Source organism: Tasmannia lanceolata, unplaced genomic scaffold, assembly GCF_043159265.1.
Source record: "Tasmannia lanceolata isolate RefF3 unplaced genomic scaffold, GAP_Taslan_0.1 ptg000013l, whole genome shotgun sequence".
Lineage (NCBI taxonomy): Eukaryota > Viridiplantae > Streptophyta > Magnoliopsida > Canellales > Winteraceae > Tasmannia > Tasmannia lanceolata.
This window is the reverse complement of record NW_027518690.1, coordinates 31,021,386-31,041,478: the sequence shown is the minus strand read 5'-3', so window position 1 is coordinate 31,041,478 and position 20,093 is coordinate 31,021,386. Positions and strand designations below refer to the sequence as shown.

The 20,093-nt window shown below is 41.1% G+C and overlaps 1 pseudogene; it reads right to left on the bottom strand.

Moving 5' to 3' along the window:
• Positions 1 to 14,029: 14,029 nt before the first annotated feature.
• LOC143891161 (protein FAR1-RELATED SEQUENCE 5 pseudogene) lies at positions 14,030 to 15,040 on the bottom strand (annotated as a pseudogene).
• Positions 15,041 to 20,093: the final 5,053 nt, after the last annotated feature.

Genomic DNA, 20,093 nt, shown 5'->3' with positions numbered 1-20,093 from the left:
CTCTTTGATTACTTTGACTTGAAATTCCATCAGAATGTATAGCCCAAGAGTTCTTTTTGGGGTTCATGTTCTATGCTCATGACTTTGTTGTCCGAAAGTTTTCTCTAAATTTTTCATTAACTTCACTCGATGTCTGGTATTCTTCGTTTGAAATTTTTGCTCTTTTGACCTGATGTCTGAAGCTGAGGGTGACTCACGTTGAACAATGCCAAGGCACGCTTCCGGTTTATCCTCATAGGACCAAGCAACACTTCTTTGAACCCTCTAAATAGGTTTATCGATTCTTTGCGCTCTTCGGGAGATAAAATTTTGCCAATTCTTATTTCCCGAGTTTCGGATTTCGATGCCACTATCCACAGTATCGATTTCATCTGCAAGTGGCTTTGCTCGACGCTCTTCCTCTCGTCTGATTATCTTTCAAATCTCGAGGAGAATTTCATCGGCATCCTCGTCCGAGGAGGGTGTCTTAATTTGTTTATTAACATTAGATCCAAGAGTGAACATATACAAGAATACTGACGACACTGGAATCAAATGTTCGTTGCATTGAATGTTTGAAGTATATACAATGGTTTTTGACGCGCCACAATAGGCTCTCCATCAAATTCAACAAAAGACTGGATATTGGCTCACAATGAGAGAGACCAATAAACACAACATACTTAGAATTGATATTGACATGGTTAGACTTACCAACTTTGACAGGAGGGTTGGTATACACACTTCAAAATAAATTTCAAAGATGAGACACTTCATCGGAGGCGACGGATTGGCGCTGAAAGTTCAAGGACAACGTGCCTTCATTAATGATGATAATGATTGGAGAGAGCAATCCTGGAGTTAGAATCTCAGAAGGGAGGGCCTCTTCGGTTTCTGTTGACCCAGCTCAAATTATTCTTTAGCACCTGACAATGGCAAGGCTTTCTCTGGTATGATGTTTTCAAGGAGTTCAAGCTCTGACATTTTTCTTTTTCCTTCCCAATTATTTTCCAGCCCAGAGGTGGTACGGGTAAAGGTGGTAAGATATATGACTGGTTGAATGGGTGAAATGGCTCCCATGGTGGGTGAATGAGGTGTAACACAGTTAGGTGTAGGGTTCTTGGAAGCACTTGAGTTCAAGAATAATAAGGGGATCCCTATCTATCAGGTCATGGATACCATCATCATCTCTCTCATTTCTGTCAAGATGAGATTCTCAGTATACTCGGCCATCTGGGCAATGCGAGAGGTGAAATGAGTGGAGCAGAATTGCGGTTAAGCCTTGAAGCTGGGCGAGGCCAAATGGGTTTTGAAAGGGTGAATCTTTCGAGAGCTATGATTAACCAACCTGGCAAGATTCATATCATGGACATCACAAACACTAGGTTCAATGAGAAGAAATCGCATGGCAATGTAATGCGCAAGTTGAGACAAAAGGTAGCACCAATACATCCTTCCGTTGGATAAAATCAGACAGCATAACGGCTGTACATGGAGATAGGGTAACGTAAACACATGATTTGTTAGCAAGCCTAAAAGGATGATGACCACACTCAAGGTATTTAGAGAAAATTCGGCAGCATGACGGCCATACTATGAGATGTGATAAGGTAAGCACAATGGTTTGTCAACGAACCCAAAAGGATAATGATTACGCTCAAGGGTTCTGAAAAAAAATCAACAGCATGACAGCTATATTAGGAGGGTCTCAGCAACTAAACATGAAGAGTATGCCGTCATGGTCAAGATAAAGCAGGACTCTCAGCAAGAACACGCATTCCGGTAATGATAATGGGAAGATAGACTCATAATCGACATGCGGAGTACATCTGATCAGGATCAATCAAATGATCAAGCTCACGGAATACAGATCATGACTAAAAGAGCCAAGAATCTGATGATAATCCACAGAATGGATAGAGAAGAATAATTGATTAGATTATGAAGGAAAACTTAACTAGGAAGTAAACCTTAATCTAATAACAAATATGTACATATATATATATATATACATACTAACCAGGGGCACCAACCCTAGTCTAATCTAGCGGAGCCAAGGAGGTCTCGACTCGAGACAGACTGATGAGTGTACTAAGACCGCTGTAGCCATGTAAAATGAACTACCCTAGTCTACAAAGGGGACAAAGCTCCTAACTCTAGGCTCCACACGTGTGAGCAACACATGTTCGACCCTATATGAATGCAATATACTTATATAAACATATGTACTTCCTAGTTGGGTTTCACTAAATCAGTAAGTATATACATAATATATAAAATAAAGTAGGGCTCCGGACTCAATCTATCGGGTACTATGCGTATGAAATATACTTAATATGTATAACAAAAGTACGCCCAATGTTATACATAGTATGCTTCATTGCCCATCGGCTGCTGTAGACAAAAGTACGCCCAATGTCTACGGCTGCAGCGCCGACGCATAGCTTGGAAATAGATTCAACAGTACCATCAGGGTGTAATGACATCCCAGTCGGGCACGCATTGAATCTATCCCGTGGAGCCAATAATAATGAAAAACAATGAAAGAAATAAGGAATATGACGATGCATGATGTGCAGTGTGTGAATCCCTTGTTTTATTTACGCACCTACTTGGTGCCCCTGGATTTTTAACGATAAAGTTCCCATTTAACTTGGTTTTGACCCAAATTTCTTCAAAATTAATTAAAATGGCATTTTTACAGAGTTAGGCAATGTTTCAAAAAATTCCCCAGCAGAGTCGCCAATCTGTGGACCCCCGATCCGAGAGAGACGGGGGGACGTGCCCCCACGCGAGTCTCAGGATCATCCACGTGAAGGAGAGCTCCACCAAGGAACTCTCGAAAGAGTGCCCCTCACAGCATGAGCGGCGATGTAAAGTGAGATACCTCTCGATTCGGGGACTAGCCCGGATTCGAGACTGTAGACACCCCATTTTGCTCCGCTTTAATCAACAAAGAAGTTAGTGTTCTTGTTATCAGTATTTTTCAGTGTTTTCTATCCCCGTGTCCGCCTCGTATGTTTTCTCGATCTTTTCGGGCATCTCGGTCATGTTCTGCATTTTTCTGCTGAGCGTTGAGAGGGGTTGTTCCAAGAATCCAAGCAAGAGAGAATTTTGACCCGTTTGCTGGGCCCGTATTGAGCGCTTCTTATTAAAATGAGATCCCGCACTGTGCCTTGCATTGACATTAACAAAGAATAACAAAGAATATGGGTTTTGAACTCACTTTGGACCCAATGAGCGAGATCAATTTCTACGATGGGTATAGTGTATTTTTGCCAATCTGATATGGACCCATCATCAAGAAAAATTAAAGTTTAAAGCTGTGGCTCGTCAAATTGGACGGATTGGATCATCCAATGGCTGATTTGTATGGTATGATTATTCATGTTGGGGATCCATCAATTAAGTAGTTCGGATCATCCTATGGAGTGGGGCATATTATGTTATAAGCATGGACTTTAATCGCAATAGGGAATTCGGTCATGAGCGGGACCCACCTTTCGATGCATCATATTCTACACATCAGGATTTATAGTGGGGCCTACTAGCTTCACTTGAATTGGATGTGGGTAAGGTCATCATCAACCCATGTGTCTGTGGATCCACCATTATCCATGTATCGCGCTACCATTCCAAATAGGTCCTACCCATATTCGGTTATCCCATGTTGGGTTATTAGAAGGTGAATAAAATTTTTTGTTGCTTTTCTTTCTTAGCATGGTAAGCAAGAAAAAGGCATGCATGTACGTATATGGAAATGGAGAACAAGGTTTTCTTTTTTGGAAGGGATTGAAGTTTTGGCAAGAGCTGGCTATAGAAAGAATTGGCCGACAATCTTAGCAAGGATTGCTGGGATTCTAAAAAAGAAAAGGTTATTCTTCAAACGGAACGAACAGAGATAGAATCAGATCGATTCCCGAAATGCCTTTCTGGATATTCCTCAATGTCCCGGCTATTCACGGAACGTGAGAAGCAGATGAATAATCATCTGCTTCCGGAAGAAATCGACGAATTTCTTGGGAACTTGATGAGCGAAACCCGCTTACGAAAAAAAAAAAAGAGAAAATTTTGCAATTCCGAAGCCCCTGATAACACTCTATCACCTTAATCCATTCTTTTGTTGATTTCTTCTGTGTAATACTAATTGATAGGGCCTCATTGGTAAGTGCTACAAGATCTCGTGCATTGGAACCCATGGTTATGGACCCGAATCCGTTAGTATGGGACATTTTCTAGAGAATCTATTCCCTTATTTCCTTTGCAAAAAACAAAAAAAAATGATCTCGGAGATTGTGCAATGCTTACTCTCAAACTCTTCGTTTACACAGTAGTGATAACATGTTGGTTAACCGTATTCTGAAACACGGAAAAAAATCATTGGCTTATCAAATTATCTATCGAGCCGTGGAAAAGATTCAACAAAAGACAGAAACTAAAAAAAAAGAAAAGGAGGGAGCCTCTGGTTTTTCTGGTTTCCTCTCACGACCCTTTGTGGCTCTCCCTCTCGTTTCTCACCCTCTGCATCTCCTTCAACCTCTCACCACCCTCTCTCTCACTCTCATCTCTCCCCACTCTCCACAGCCCTCTTCTCTCACAGCCTTCACATCTCCATCTCTCAATCACTTTCTTTCTATTTTTCTCTCCCTCTCTTATCCCTTCAACAGCAACTCTCCATCACTATCCTCTTCTCTCTCAAGATATATATTAAAAAAAAAGAACAGAAAACAGAGCATCTCCACGGCTCTGTTTCTGTTTTGCTCTCTCTCTCTCTCTCTCTCTCTTATTCCCTTACCCTCTCCACTGTTTTTTTCCATCTCCCATCTTACTCTGTTTTTTTTTTTTTTTTTCCTCACCATCTCACTCACGCCCTCTGTTTTTCCTCCTCACCACCCCACTCACCCTCTGTTTCCAGATCCGAACAGCCGCCCTCCACCACTCTTCTCTCCCTCCCTCTGTTTCCATATCCCCAAGAGCCGCCCTCCACCACTCTCCTCTCCCTCCCTCTGTTTCCATATCCCCAAGAGCCGCCCTCCACCACTCTCCTCAGCCCTCTCATATCCCATCTCACTTCTTATCATATCTTAATCTCCCCTATTACCTAGCCAAATTACGTCCTTCTTATAATTTTGGTTGAGCCACCTATTCATCCCATCTACCATATGTTTTAATTCCCAGCTATCATCACCCATAGTAAATCACATCTCATCAGCTCAATCCTCACACGGCATCTTTTTGAAATCTCCCAACAGACGGTCATAACTTCATTGGTTATCTCATCACTCTCTCACCTCCATTAGTATTCCTCTCACCACTTGATATTGGCAGTTCCCTTTTCAAATCACTTGATATTTGCATCCCAATTGCTATTTGATATTGGCAGCCCTCTTTCTTCAAATCACTTGTGAGTTGTGGCCGCAAGTCTCTTTGAGGCAAAATTTATATTCGAGCCACCCTTGGCTCAAATTCTTAAGAGCCGAGACCCTCCTCTGTGGATCCTTGCGGTAACAGGAAGTTTCATTGGTGGAACTCTTTTTTTTCAGCAGTGCGAAGAAACAAAAAAAAAAAAAAAAAACAAAAGAAAGAAAGAAAGAGAAAGCGGAGCGGATCGAGCGGCGGTGGAATTTTTCGGATGTTTCGGCTCTCGGATTCTGCGAGGATCTCGATCGCAGGTTAGTACACTATTCTCAGATTTTTCTCGGATGATTTGGTATTTTTCTAGATTTTTGCATGATTTTTAAACATTTAATTGAATTTAATTGAATATTAAATGTGTGTGCTTAAAATCATGATCTGCATGAGCGTTTCAAATCCGTTTTGTCCCAAAATTTAATACGATGTTCTACTTAAATAGAGTAAAATAACTATCGGATCGGATCGGACATTGGATCAACGGTTTTTTAGAATTTGAGTGAAGAGTGGTATTTTATTTAAAATATTGGCTGAGTAATAACGAAATTCGAAAAAATAGCCATCTCAGGATGATCTATTTTTTGAAATTTTAAAATTTTCTTGTGTTCATCACATCAGAACAAGGTTGAAGGACGTTTTCCGGAATCGTAATTTCCTCGAAAATCGTGTTTTAAAAATAGAAAACTCTTCAAAAATATCTTTTCGATGAAGAAAAATAAAATATATACTAAACGAATTTCAAAATTAATGAAATTTCGTAGGAACATAATATAATGCTGATACATGCTACCATGAATTTTTGAGAATTTTTGGAATTGGTTTGGTATATTATTTTATGCTTTCTTTGAAAATTATCAGATTTTGGGAGAATTTTTACAGACATCAGATCGCAGATAAAATTACCAAAATTTTTACAGTAGTCTTATATTCCATATTTATAGTTTCTGTAAAATTTTCGATTGGTTTGAATCTTGTTTCATATGGGATGTAGTGTTAATTCATAATCTGGTCTGAAAATTGAAAAATCCGGAATTGATAATAAATAGTTTCCAAAATTCATGAAAATCTCACAGCATGCTATTTTTACTTATATCTTACTACTGTAGAAATTTCATTGAATTTAGATTTCTATATCTAATAGTTTTTGTGTTATTTTTGCAATCTGGTCCTATTATTGTTAATTCGAAATTAAATATGAGCTTAATGTAAAAATCTGCAAAACTCTTCCAGTAAGCTACATTTCATCATATCTTGCTGCTGTAGAAGTTTCAACTCATTTCGAATTCGTTTACAACAGTTTCACTTGTAAAATCACTCATATGTTTAAAAGTGATAAAATTCATTGAAAATCCGGAATTAATTGAAAATCATCTGAAAATCTCTAAAGAACCTTAAAAATCTGTCACATATTAACTCCTTAATCCATTGAAACAGAAATCTTAGGATCTTTAGATTTCCCTAGAAAAACGGCCAGCGCATCCATAATCGTATCCCTATTGCACTCGATCTTTGACAATTCGAATATTTAAGCTATAGCATGTTGTTGGCTCCGAGGTTACTGTCCACGGAAATCCTGAGATATGCCAGGCAATAAGATTCTATAACCTAAGTATTAAATTGCGCAAGGAAAGAGCCCACGATTCCCTTCCTTGGATGCTATTCTGGGCCGAAATTGATGAACCCTAGAGCCATTGGTAATCCTTAAATGTCAAAAAACTGAAAATCCTTGAAATATGAAATTAACTAACTTCAAGAACTGAAATCGATTCATCTCGTGTCTGTCGGAACCGTTAGATCACGGTTTCCGTCGTAAGAACCATTAGAGCCCGATTTAGGAACACTGGTGTCAGGTCGTGTCCTAGGTTTTAGGGAGTCCTAGAGTTAGGAGTCCAGCCTCATCACGTATGTTTGCTATAAATAGCAACCGTACCATAGGTCTAGTTACACTAGTCGCCCAATCTTTTCCTAGGACAAGCCTAGTAAACTAGGATGTAGGCTAACCTGCATTAGTCTAAGGAACAACTTGCATTTAGATAAGAATCATATAGCATCTTAGATGAAATCCTAAGATAATAAAATCCTCAACTTGAATTAAATAACTTCTCTTAAAACTGTTGAAACAGTCAATCCCGTCTAGGTCGGTGTCTTAGTTGAGTTAGGCATAAGTAGCTTAGCTTAGGTGCACCGAACTACGTCGACTCTGATCCCAGTGAGGCTTGGGTACGTAGGCAGCTTGGATGTCTGATGGCATACCAACCGCGAGTCGGCACCACAACAAATTGTGGTATTTTATATATTAATTTTCTTGTAAATGCTTAATCAAATCACTTAGGATTTTTCATGAAATTAGAATTTTAGGAGAACTTTCACTTAGATTGAATCCAGACAAATTAACAAATCAAGATACACATTTATGATTCACATTGAAATTAGATCATAGGATGCATGTCCCGTAGTTAGCACATTAATAGAGAGTTGAATGAGCCATTTAAAATAAATTTAAAAGAGTTAGCTTTTGGAATCGAAGACCGATTATCGGGCAGGAATGGTGCATGTGGTGGATAAATCCCCATACCTTCCATTCTTGTAACCAGGTAGCGAGTCTAGATTTCTGGTTAATCATGGGTCCTAGATCCTACATCTAGGTGGCGACTCTGTCAGTCTCTTTTGTGTGGAATTCGGATTGCCTTAGTGATCCCAAGTTCACATAAAAGATGAGTTAAAATCAATAATAAAAATGCACACGCCAATCGCGTGGGTACGAGAGACCAAGAGAAGTCGTGGCGGCTCGCGCCCCACCCCTCTCGCGGGATCGAGTCCCACAGAGACGCACCTTAAACAAAGAAAGAGTCGCCATCCAAGGAAGTGGGCCCTGGATCCCATGCTGTGCTCTGTCGCAACAGATAACTAGAGATATAAAAGGTCCGTGCCTAATGACGAAAAGGGAAGGGATTAGGCGCCCCCGATTAGCCCAAGTGCGAGCACCTGGTCTCTTATGCCATTTATTATTAACTTTGAAGAGTTTTGGGCAAAAATCATGTGAAATGGGAACGAATATCCCCGAGATAACGTCTAGCTAATCATGCATATCTCGGAGATGAATAAGAAGCACACACAAAAAGAAATGAAAGATATGACACCTAAGAATAGCTAGGTTATGAGTGTCATGCCTAATTGGTGTCTATGTTCTGGTGGACAAACACATGCATGCTACAGCTAAAAGTATAGGATCTGTACATGAAAGTAAGAAAACACAGCAAAACATACAATATGACAAACCCTAGACTCTAATGCGATAATTGACTCGGACCAAGATGGCCATCCATCTTAGCTGCACTACGTATCCCGGCCTCGGGAAGAATCAGAGCCAACGTAGTTCGGCGACCTATGCTAAACTACAATGCCTAACCTTCTAAGACCGCTATCCTAGACTCGATCAACTAGACCTGACTAGTTTTTAAAGCTTAATGCGCCATTACTTAAGTTCGAGTGAATGGTAATTTTTAGGACTCCCTATATGCCCTAACTAATGCAAGTGGACCCTACACCCTATGTGTGACTAGGCTGTGCGTCCTAAGAAAAACCATGGGCTCTCTAAGCGCGTCCTAGTCTAGCCATCGGCTCGACTAAGTGTCTAACCGGCCACGACTCGAGGCCTCCTAACTCTGAGGACACTCACACGACCAGACACAGCAAAGCAACACAATCAGGACAGACTCCTAACTCTAAGACACCCCACACGCCTAGGACAGACTCCTAACTCTATGGGAAGATCTTTTGAAAATTGCTGGTAAGGTTATTTTAAAGAATTTTTGAAGTTTTGAGAGGTTTGAAAGATTTTGAAGCTTATAGAAGTTTTTTAAAGTTGTGAAAGATATTTGCAAAAATGGTGTGAAAAGGGTGTAAAAAAAAGGTGATGACTGGACTCAGGATGCCAGCAGCACGCCTGAGCTGCCTACGTACCCCTCAGCTAGGGATCAAGCCATCCGTAGTTCGGACTAGATTTTCCTAACTACACTCTAATGACTCGAGATTTTTGAGATTTTTGATTTTTCAGATGTTTTTGATGTTTTTTGACTCAACAGGACAGAATCCTATCATCATAAGGGGAGGACAGACTCCTGATATCCCCACAAAGGTTGGACAGCATCCTATGCTTTGCGGGGGGGGGGAATGAATAGAATCACGACTGTGCAAGGGTTGGACAGGATCCTATACCTTGCAGGAGCGGATAAAAATCACATGACTTGATGAGGGGATGGACAGAATCCTAACCCCTATGATAATAGGACTGACTCCTGAAAGACTGAAGGACTAACTCCTATGCTGAAGACTGACTTCGAAAGATGGAAGGACAGAATCCTAAACTCTACAAGGGTAGGACAGACTCTCAAACCCTAGGATAGTAGGACAGACTCTTAAACTCTCTATGACTGACTCTAAAGAGGAAGAAATCCCTTAACCTGCGAAAACTCTAAGGCAGGAAGGGAAGGGGTTGGCTCAAGAAGCATTCCGTCATAGCCTCGACCCGACAGACAACCTCTGAAATCGATGAACAACCCCTCGAAAATCTATAGGAACCCTAAGATTTAAGAAAAATCCTAAAACCAAGAGAAACCTCGAAAGCGAAGGAAAGAGGAAGATTAATGCGGGCTCCGAGTAGCCTCATCATAGCCCAAGAGCTCGAAACTCAGAATGGGATTTAACCACGAGGCCAGACTCTTCTCTCTGTCAACAATTGAGGTTCAATAAATGAATCAAAGAATAAAATTCATTCCTGATCCTTTTCTGATACAAGGATTGAAGTTCTATATTAAACAGAAACACACCTCACTCTCCTTTCTTTCTTTCCTTTTTTTTAGTTCTGATACTGAAGCCATGAAGAAGTGCAATCAAACAATCAAGATCATAACCTTTCCTCCAGAAGAGCCTGATGCAGTTTTGGGTTGAATTTTGACCCCACCGCCACCACGATTAATCCCATTTCTTTCAGATAAACCATTTTCTTTGCCAGCATTCCCATTGCTCTTGATTGCGAACTGATCGTCAGAAGAAATTCCCAGCAACCACAGAACTAAAACCCTCATCCTTAAAACAATGTGATCCGGCTCGTTCAAATCTTCACCCATCTGCTGGATAGCGTTGTATCTCGGAGTATCCCTCGCGTGCTTAAAGCTGGAGACATCTCCACAAAAAAAAAAAACTCCTTATGTGCAAAAGAAGATGTGAAACGAGTGAATGTTTTACGAAGAAAGGGGATCGGAGATGGGCGTCGGAGATGGGGATGGTGGCCGTGGAAGAGAGGGTGGCCGACGAAGGTGGCGGTTCGGGGTAGAAATGGTGTTGGAGGAGGGTGGATTGGGTTTTCGAAAAAGGGGTTGAGGATGGTCGCTGGTGGCTATGGGTTTCGGTTTTTGGGAGGTGTAGAGAGTGGGTTCGGCTTTGGGGGTTGTGGAAGGTGGAGGTGGAGGATGGTGGAGGATTTTCGAAGGGTTTCGGTGGCTGTTGGTGGTGTGGGTGGTGGCGGTTGGCATTTTTTTTCTGAAATGGGTTTGGGTTGTTTGGGTTTTAATGGGGGGTTTGGGTTGATGGTTTTTAGAAAATAGGTTTTGTGGTTGGGGATTGGTGGGGGTTGGAGATGGGGATCGTGGCGGATGGGGGTGGAGGAGGAAATGGGGGTAGTGGCCGACGGTGGGAAGGTGGTGGCGATCGGTGTCAATGGAGGTGGCGGTGAATGGGTTTTTTTTTTTTTTCTTTCGAAAAGGGATTTGGGGGGGGGGGGGGGAGGAGTTGTAGAGGTGGCTCCGGTGGGAAGGTGGTGGCAATCAGTGAAGAAGGTGGTGGCTGTAATGGTGGAGGTCGCGGCCGATGGAGGTGGTGGCTCGGTGGAGTGGGTTGGAGGTAGAAGAAGGTGGGTTGCGGTGGAGGTTGGAGGAGATGGAGGAGATTGAGGTGGATTTTCGATGGGTTGCTGGCCGGAGATGGGTTTGGCCTCGCCGGATTCCGGCTGGCGGTGGTGGTGGAGAGGGTGAGGATGGGGGGAGGTGATGGAGAAAATGGAGGAAGAAGAGGTGGAGAAAATGGAGAGTGGAGAATGGAGGTAGAGGTTTCGGTCGGTGATGGGAGCCGGATCCTTGCCGGATTCCGGTTAGGGAGGCCAAGGAAGATGGGGATGGGGTTTGTGGAGTTCCTTCCTCTCTGTTTCTCTCTTCCAAAAAACTTGACCTCCCCTCCCCCTTTTTTTTTGTTTGTTTTTTTTTTATAACTAGGGTTAGGGACCTGATTCTAATCTTCACCATCCATTTCACTTTTGATCCTATGGTCTCTGTTCGATGCTTGCAAGACAAGCTAAAATGATAAATTCGGCCCCCCTCTTCTTGCCCTGGACAGACCTATCTAGTCTTTATGTCTATTCTTATACCCCACAGGGGGGTGGTCCAAGTAAAGACCAGGGGAGGATAAAAAGGTATTATATTTGCCTTCTTTTTTCTTTTCTTTTTCTTTTGGGAAATTGGGGCTAGGTCAAAATGGGGTGTCTACAGGGTCTTACAATTTATTGTCACAATCTCAAACGAACAGGACCGAAGATGAAGATCATTGAACAATTAAGGATTAAGGCGTGACAAACCTAATAGAATCCGTTAAAAGAGACTCAGACACTCCCTTTTTGTTTTAGATTGTGACAACCGACTGTAGTATTCTGAGACCGATTGTTGAAGTCCAGTGGCCTTGTTCGCTTGAGATTATGACGACTGATTGTGAGTGTCAAACTGGAACTAATTATTGGACTCAAATTTAAGGACATGTTAGGCGATCATCATTTTATTGTTTTAGTGGACTCAAATCTACCTAATTTTTTTACAAATTTTAGAACTTTTTGAAACTCCAAAATTAACTTCACAAAATTATATAGTTATACTCAAGTCTACCTAATTTTTTTGTTGAGTTTTTCCAACATGGAAAAATTCCAAACCCTGCATTCTCAGTCCATATACTTCCCTAAACATTCACTTTTCAAAATCCATCAAAAACTAAAAGTCACTGCAAATTTACCATGATACATCACATACAAAGACCACAAAGGGTGCATTTTCAAGAACTTCTGAAGTGGGCGAACCCTGCTGCTGACACCAACTAGGCAGTGAGAAAGCTATTCGGGGGAAAAAAAAAACAAACTAGACAGTGATAACACCATGCTGACACTACCAATATATGCACCTGTGGTCGCCAATTTTTTTCCTGCTTTATTTGTTTTTCTCACTATTGCTTTCATGATCCTTGGATCTTTAGTGCCTTAAATATTTACCTTAATGTTAGGAAAGAAATACAAAGGAAGCAATTTTACAAAACTCACAAACTTTTGGCTGTAATAAAATCTGGACCAAATATCATGGGGCAATACAGAAGCAGCAGCAGCAGAATAAAAATTAATAGTACGGTGGACCAGAGGATGATATGGTAATTAAGTAATTGTAACAAAATATTATATCATCAATATCATCACATTCGGAGCCAATATTTTGGTTTTGATGGATCAAGGAACTCTAAACGAACAGGGCTTTGTCTTTTCTTAGCAAAACTCTAAATCAAGCTTCATGGATCAAGGAACTAGGCTCGTCAGATCCCAACGGGATCAATGGCAATGGGTTGGACTCGTCAGATCCCAAAGTAGATAGCTACACTTCTAATGCACAAATACAAAGTGGAAGTGGATAGAAATTAGTAATGTAGCATCAGCTATCGACACCCAAAAAAAGCAGCAGCAGCAGGTTCTGATAACTCTTCTCAGCCCAAAATGCCTGCAAGGATAGAACATCCATGTCTTTATGATACTGATAACATCCATGTATTTATGAACTCGAAAAAAAAAAAAAAAAAACACCGACTAACCTGCTCGGCGTCTACTCTTCCACCTGCTCATCTTCCTCTTCCTCCTCCTCTCCCTCTTCTTTCCTTGGCCGCTTTCATTTTAGTTTCTATTACAAAAAAAAAAAAAAAAGTTATTAAGGAATAGTTTAAGGAGTACAAGGGCCTTATTGTTGTAAGGCCTTACACCATATAATTTCTCTGTTGTAAGAAACTTATAACTTAAAAACGCATCATGTACAGACCTTGGAGTTCTTTTTACAAGTCAACGCATAATGTCATTGTTCCCCACAAGATTTGCACGTCCTCTTCTTTGGTTGGGTTGCAGAAGTCTCTATGTTAGATTTCAAACGTGTAGCATTCTTCAGTCGGCCCTTTGTCTTTGCAACTGTGGGGTCTCTAATTGCAATTTCAGGTGTTTGACTGACACAAATGTTAGATTGGACTTGGCTACCAATGACTTGGCTACCAATGATTGGTAACTCACTTTGCACAAACTCATCTTTCTTCCTTTCTTCTTCTTCAGCCCAAAGTGCACTGCAAAAATCTTCCATCATTTTCATTACATCTTTCCTCTTACCTGGTCCATCTATAAGTCGTTGCCATGTTGAGATTAGGCACCACCTCTTAAACGGATTCATGCCATTACTCTCTTGTGTGCTTATAGGTAATATACCCCCTCTCGATCTCTTGCCTCAATAGACCACCTCCTTAACATGTAATGCTCAGGGATCTTTCTCAATTGTTTAAGGTCAAAAATACGAAGGATATGTTAACATAATATCCCTTCCATCTCAAACATAGCGCACTCACATGTCGCGGTGACTCCGTCAGAATCATCATACTGTACCCTGCACCACCTACTCTTCTCATCATTTTTGAGACCTACAGAATACTCTTCCATTGTCCCTTCACTGCTCAAAAAATCATGCCAACAGTTGGTACTACCCTTCAACTCATCCTGAAATTTGTTAAAGATAATACTCGTATAGAATTTACCGGCCTCTTCTTCTAGTGGGCTATTCGTTTGCATCTTAGGAATCGAATATTTTGACTTGAAATCTTCTTCGGCTTCGGTTTTACGGCGTTGAACAAGTGCCCTTTCATAGGCATTCAAGAACTCATTTAAGCCAGTGTTGTTGTTCACATATCCGTCGAAGAAGGAATTCATGCTTTCGCTGCGCTGACTTGATTTCATGCATGCAGTGAAAGTGGTTCTCCAATATGTCCGCATCCAATGCTCTCGCTGCTCCCACATCCTACACAACCATTCATTACCACCAATTTCATAATTGACCACCAATTGTTGCCATTTGTCCTCACAGTCCTCTATTGTTTTTGAATGAAAACAGCGATTATAATCATGATAAAAATCACTATTGGTATCCCGCATTTCTACAACTTTCTCAAGTAGATGCTTCCATATGTGCCACTCGCAAAACCTATGGCGTGTATCTGGAAAAACTATTTTAATTGCTTTTTTCATAGCCAAGTCCATATCAGTTATTATTGCACCCGGAGCTTTACCATGCATGCACGTCAACCACTGCTCAAATACCCAACAAAATGTCTCATCCGTCTCATCGGCTAGCAGCGCAGATCCGAATAGGGTCGGCTGTCTGTGGTGGTTCACTCCTGTAAATGGTGCAAATGGCAGAGAGAGTCTATTTGTTTTGTAGGTAACATAAAAAACAATGACATCATTGAATGTCATGTATGCATCCCTCGCCCTAGCGTCAGCCCAGAACATGGATCGAAAGGTCCCATCTGTGTCTAACTCCATCGAGAAAAAGAAGTTTGGGTCTTCCGACCGTTTTTTTTGCAAATGGTTGGCCACTAAGACTGCTTCTTGCCCCAAATTGGTCTTCCGTTTTGCTCTCAAATGGGCAATAACTTGATTTGTTGAGAGCCCACCTGTTACTCCATCGTGGGTCGAATTAATGACTTTTGCGATCCTAGACTTTGCCATTTGTGTCTCATTGAAGAGGATGTACTCCACTTCCGTACCCCAAACCCAGTGGCCAGCCCATAAGCATTGTAAAACTCATAGGCAGATTCCCATCTATCAAACGCTTGCCCCACAAATGGCATATTTACAACACCCTTCTCACCATCAACCCTCTTGGGTGTACTAAATGTACCACTGCTAACCTCATCTCTGTCATTCACATCTGTCTCGGCCCATTCTCCAATATCTTCATCCAGATTAACACCATCATCACCTATTAGTAAACCATGAGCATCAACTTCCTCAATAGCTAAGCCGCATGCTTGCGAGAAAGTGTCGTCAACCAAACCACAAGGTCTACAATCAACTCCTTCAATAGGTACCCCACATGGTTGTGAAGAATTTGGATCCATTATGGTTACCTAAAAAAATGGAAATTTGATAAATATATCCACCAAACAACATGGAAAAACAAAATGAAAGAACAAAATGTGTAGATTTTAGAAAAACAAAATATATCCACCAAGCAACCGCATACTTTGGATATACTTTGGATTCAAAGTATATACTTAGTTTCTATATACTTTGGATTCAAAGAACAAAATGTGTAGATTTTAGAGACAGTGATGTAAGATTAGTCCAAAGAGAAAAAAAAACAGAAACCCTAGATAAGTTTTTTCCCAAATAAAAAAAAACCAAACCCAAATGTTACAGACGAGTTACAGAAGAGGCTCGAATCTGTAACATTTGGGTTTTTTCTTCTTGCGTGAGAGAGCAGCCGCCAAATAAATATAAAAAAACCCTTGAATGAAAAACCCCTTGAATCAAAACCAAAAACCGAAAAAAAAAACCAAACCCTTGAATGAAAACCCCTTTTACCCATAAAAAAATGACAAAAAAACCCTAGCACAAAGAGAAAAAAAAACAGAAACCCTAGATAAGTTTTTTCCCAAATAAAAAAAAACCAAACCCAAATGTTACATACGAGTTACCGAATCTGTAACATTTGGGTTTTTTCTTCTTGCGTGAGAGAGCAGCCACCAAATAAAATAAAATAAACCCTTGAATGAAAAACCCCTTGAATCAAAACCAAAAACCGAAAAAAAACCAAACCCTTGAATGAAAACCCCTTTTACCCATAAAAAAATGACAAAAAATCCCTAGCATAGCAGTTTATACGAGAAAAATAAACTAAAAAAGACATACCTATGTGTCGGAGTACTCCCTTGGCGCCCGTCGCGACGGAGGTGGCGCTCGGAGAAGGTTGGAGGGAGGGATCTATGACGTTGAGAGAGAGAGAGAGAGAGAGAGCTTCGTCTTCTTCTCGTTAGAAAAAATCCAAAAGCAGAGAAGAGGCTCGAATCTGTTTCTTTTGGGTTTTTTCTTCTTTGCATGAATCTGTTTCTTTTGGGTTTTTTCTTCTTCGCATGTTTGTAAGTGGGGCCCGATCAAACAGCCAATGGGGAGTGTTTCTTAAAAGTCAAGCGTACCAATTTTTGAACGGCCAAGCGTATAATCCTTTTTCTCATATATATATATATATATATATATATATATATATATATATATATATATATATATATATAATATTTACCTTCATGGTGGGGTACATACTTGGTAGGACCGTGCCTTTATTGGCACTACTAACTCGGTACCGGTGGGTACCTTACATTTTGTTAACATTATACACGGGTTCTCACTCCTTACCCTTAGGGAGGATGGGGCCTGTGTTAATTTTATTTGTAAATCCTTCCTCTCTGCTTTTACAGAGGCCTAGATTTTTGTTAAACTGGTTATCTCTTTTCTCATTTAAAAATGATTAGAGTAACCTAATAATGAAAAGTGGGTCGGACGTTGGGTCCTGTTCCTTTTTATTCATGTATACGAGTTCTCTTCCTTGCCTCTATGGGGGGATAGGGTTCGTGTTATGAATCTCATAAACCTCTAGCCTTTCCTCTGTGAGGGGTGGGGTTTTCTTTTATATTACGCTGGTTATTTCCTCTATCTTTCTTATTTAAAAATAAAATAGGGGGAATCCAGGTAAAGAAATGGCTTGACGTTGGTCCGTGCTTTTCTTACGAGAAGTGGGCCAAACCTTCGGTCCTATTCCCATTTTATTTAGGGATACGCTCTATTTTTCCTTTATAAAGGTAACAATTTTATGATATTCCCTTTGTGCTTTGCACGTCGGTCGTCTTTATTCGATTGATCAATTCGAAGTCGACTGACCCGCCCTCCTTTATGAGGAGGGCACTCATTATCCAGTGATATTTTTAGTGGTATCCGAGATGATCAACCTCGGTCGCACTTCACATATCATCTGGTTTGATCTAAAGATCAGGGCATCAAATCCTCTTATTGTGGGTCAGATAAGTGCCTCACCCTACTCGACCGGTTTAAATACTCGGTCGGTGGGCATTAACCTTAAGAGGTTAATTGATGTAATGGCATGGAGTCCTCCTGTCTTGGGTCGGACAAGTGCCTTACCCTACTCGGTCGGCTTAAGAGCTCGTCCGGTGGGCGTTAACCTTAAGAGGTTAACTAGGGTCGGTGACCTTCCACCTCTTGGGTGTATGATCAAACCGCCTTTGGAGATACCCTAAGAAACATCAAACAGAATTCCTGCATCAAACAGACTAAGAACAAAGACAAAAATATAATGAACTAAAATGAACTTCTTACTTGGTAAAATTTTTCCAAATTCTCCATGTGCTGGAATTGAGGTTCTATCAAGTCTCAAGTTGATAGGATCTCAGTCGGATAACTTTTGTGATCTCATATAGCCCATTTCTTGCTCGATTGGTTAGTGCAATGCACGATTGAAGGATAACAGAACAAGAACAAGGACAAAAATATAATGAACTAAATGAATTGTGTTCCGGCTCGTCGACCTTAAAAGGTTCAGGTCAAGCTCATTCTATGTGGCGATTTTGGCTTAATGAGAGGAAAGTAGCCTCTACTGGCCTTAAAAGGTCGGTGTATGGGCGTTTCTATAACTCAGTTATCGTAGATAGTCGGCGATGGTGAGGGTCGGTGACCGTCTACCTCAAGGCGTCCCTTGGGTGTATGGTCAATCCGTCCTTACTCAGGTCATCCAAAGTAAAGATATAGTTAGCCACTACTCTTTTGCTCGATGATGGTGCTTCTTTATTTAGGCTTGGCGGAGTCTTTTAGCATACCCTAACAGATGGAGATATCATTTCCCAAAATTTGCAAGCTGAAAAAATCTTTCACACACTTCAAATGGATTAAGCCTTTATATCCAAACTAACCACCAAACCGCGGTCATGAATAACTTTGCTGCTTTTGATGGGTGAAGCTTCGTCCTCGAAAGGGATTTCCTTTAGCTCGACCGGATCATATCGGCGAAGCTCGGTTTTAGGGGAGAATATTGGCTCTGTCGGACCTTGTAAGGGAAGCTCGTCCTTGAAGGAGATCTTTGGCGAAGGATTTTGTGGGCCAGCACCTTGCCGCTCGAGTGATCTCCAAATATGCCTTCATGTACCTCGGCCACTGCTCGATCGGCGTCTGTGGGTCGAAGACACTTTAGTAGTGGCCAAGAAAATGATCACTTATAGAGTACTTCACCTTTCAGTATGTAGAGGGCGGATTTGGCAGTAATCCTCCTTGCTTCTTTTCGGTCCTCTGGTAAGGTACCATCTTTGAGATACTGCACTATGGGATCCATCCAGCTGGGTTCATGGCCAATATGGGCAATCTCCTCTTTCTCTATGCTGGACGGGAGATTACCTCAGTGTACATGTTTCCCCAGCTAGTGGTGTCGGAGGAGGCAATTCTTGATAGAATGTCGGCTCTTGCATTAAGAGTTCTAGAAATCTCCACAATCTCAAATTCTTTGAAAAGGGAGATTTTCCCTCTCGCCTTTTCTAGAGATTTAAGCATCCTTCGACCTTTTGTCTCATAGAGCCCATTAATGTGTCCAACGATGAGTTGTGAATCACTATGGGCTTTTAATCGGCATCCTCCAATTCGAGGGCTAGCGATAGTCCGGCCAGGAGTGCCTCGTACTCAGCTTCGTTGTTGGAAACGTCGAAGTCGAGTTTCAGAGCGTATTCTACTAAGAACTTATCAAGTCCGGCCAAGACTAATTGTTGGAAATTTTAAAGAATTTGAAATATCAAAAGTGCTTTTGCCTTGTCTTTAAAATTTAGAGGGAAAGATTCAAAATTTGATTTCCCTCTTATTTCAAAAGCTAGTGACTTTTGAGTGCAAAAATGAAAAGATTCTTTTTAATGCCCAAAACGGTTTCCATTTTACCCCATTAATTGCTAAATGGTTATGATAATAACACCTATTAAAGTTGCAAAACCGTTTCATCTCCAACGGTCACAAATATGAATGTTGGAAGAGAAACGTTCAAGGCTCTTAATGGTGGCTTTTCTCAACATTAATACCCATAAATGTTGGCTCTTTCCAACTGACACTTTGGTGTCTATAAAAAGGAGAAGAGAATACAGTTTGGGGAAGGCTAAGAGATTTTGGGGTCTACGTTTGGGGTGGCTTTTGCCAACAGAAAAAGAAAGAGGTTTACGCAAAAAAAGGTTTATATTTTCTGGTTTTGCTTCATTTTCTTCCTTCTGTTCCTTCCGTGTCTGAGCACAGTTCTAAGGTGGTTCTGGGTGGACCGGTCAGCGAGTGCACGTAGACTGGAGCCAACTTTGGCTGTTTTATCTTGGAGCATCGGTTCGCGGATCCCGGTTGCACCGGTAGGGGGCGGATACGATTCTTAAGGAGAGTGACCAGTGGCACGACTCAGCCTTCTTCTTCTTAATCGGGTTTCCCATAAATGTTTTTCCATCAAAAGAGATAAGTGCAATATGTTTTCCATGTTTGATTTCAATTATGGTTTAATTTACAATACATGGAT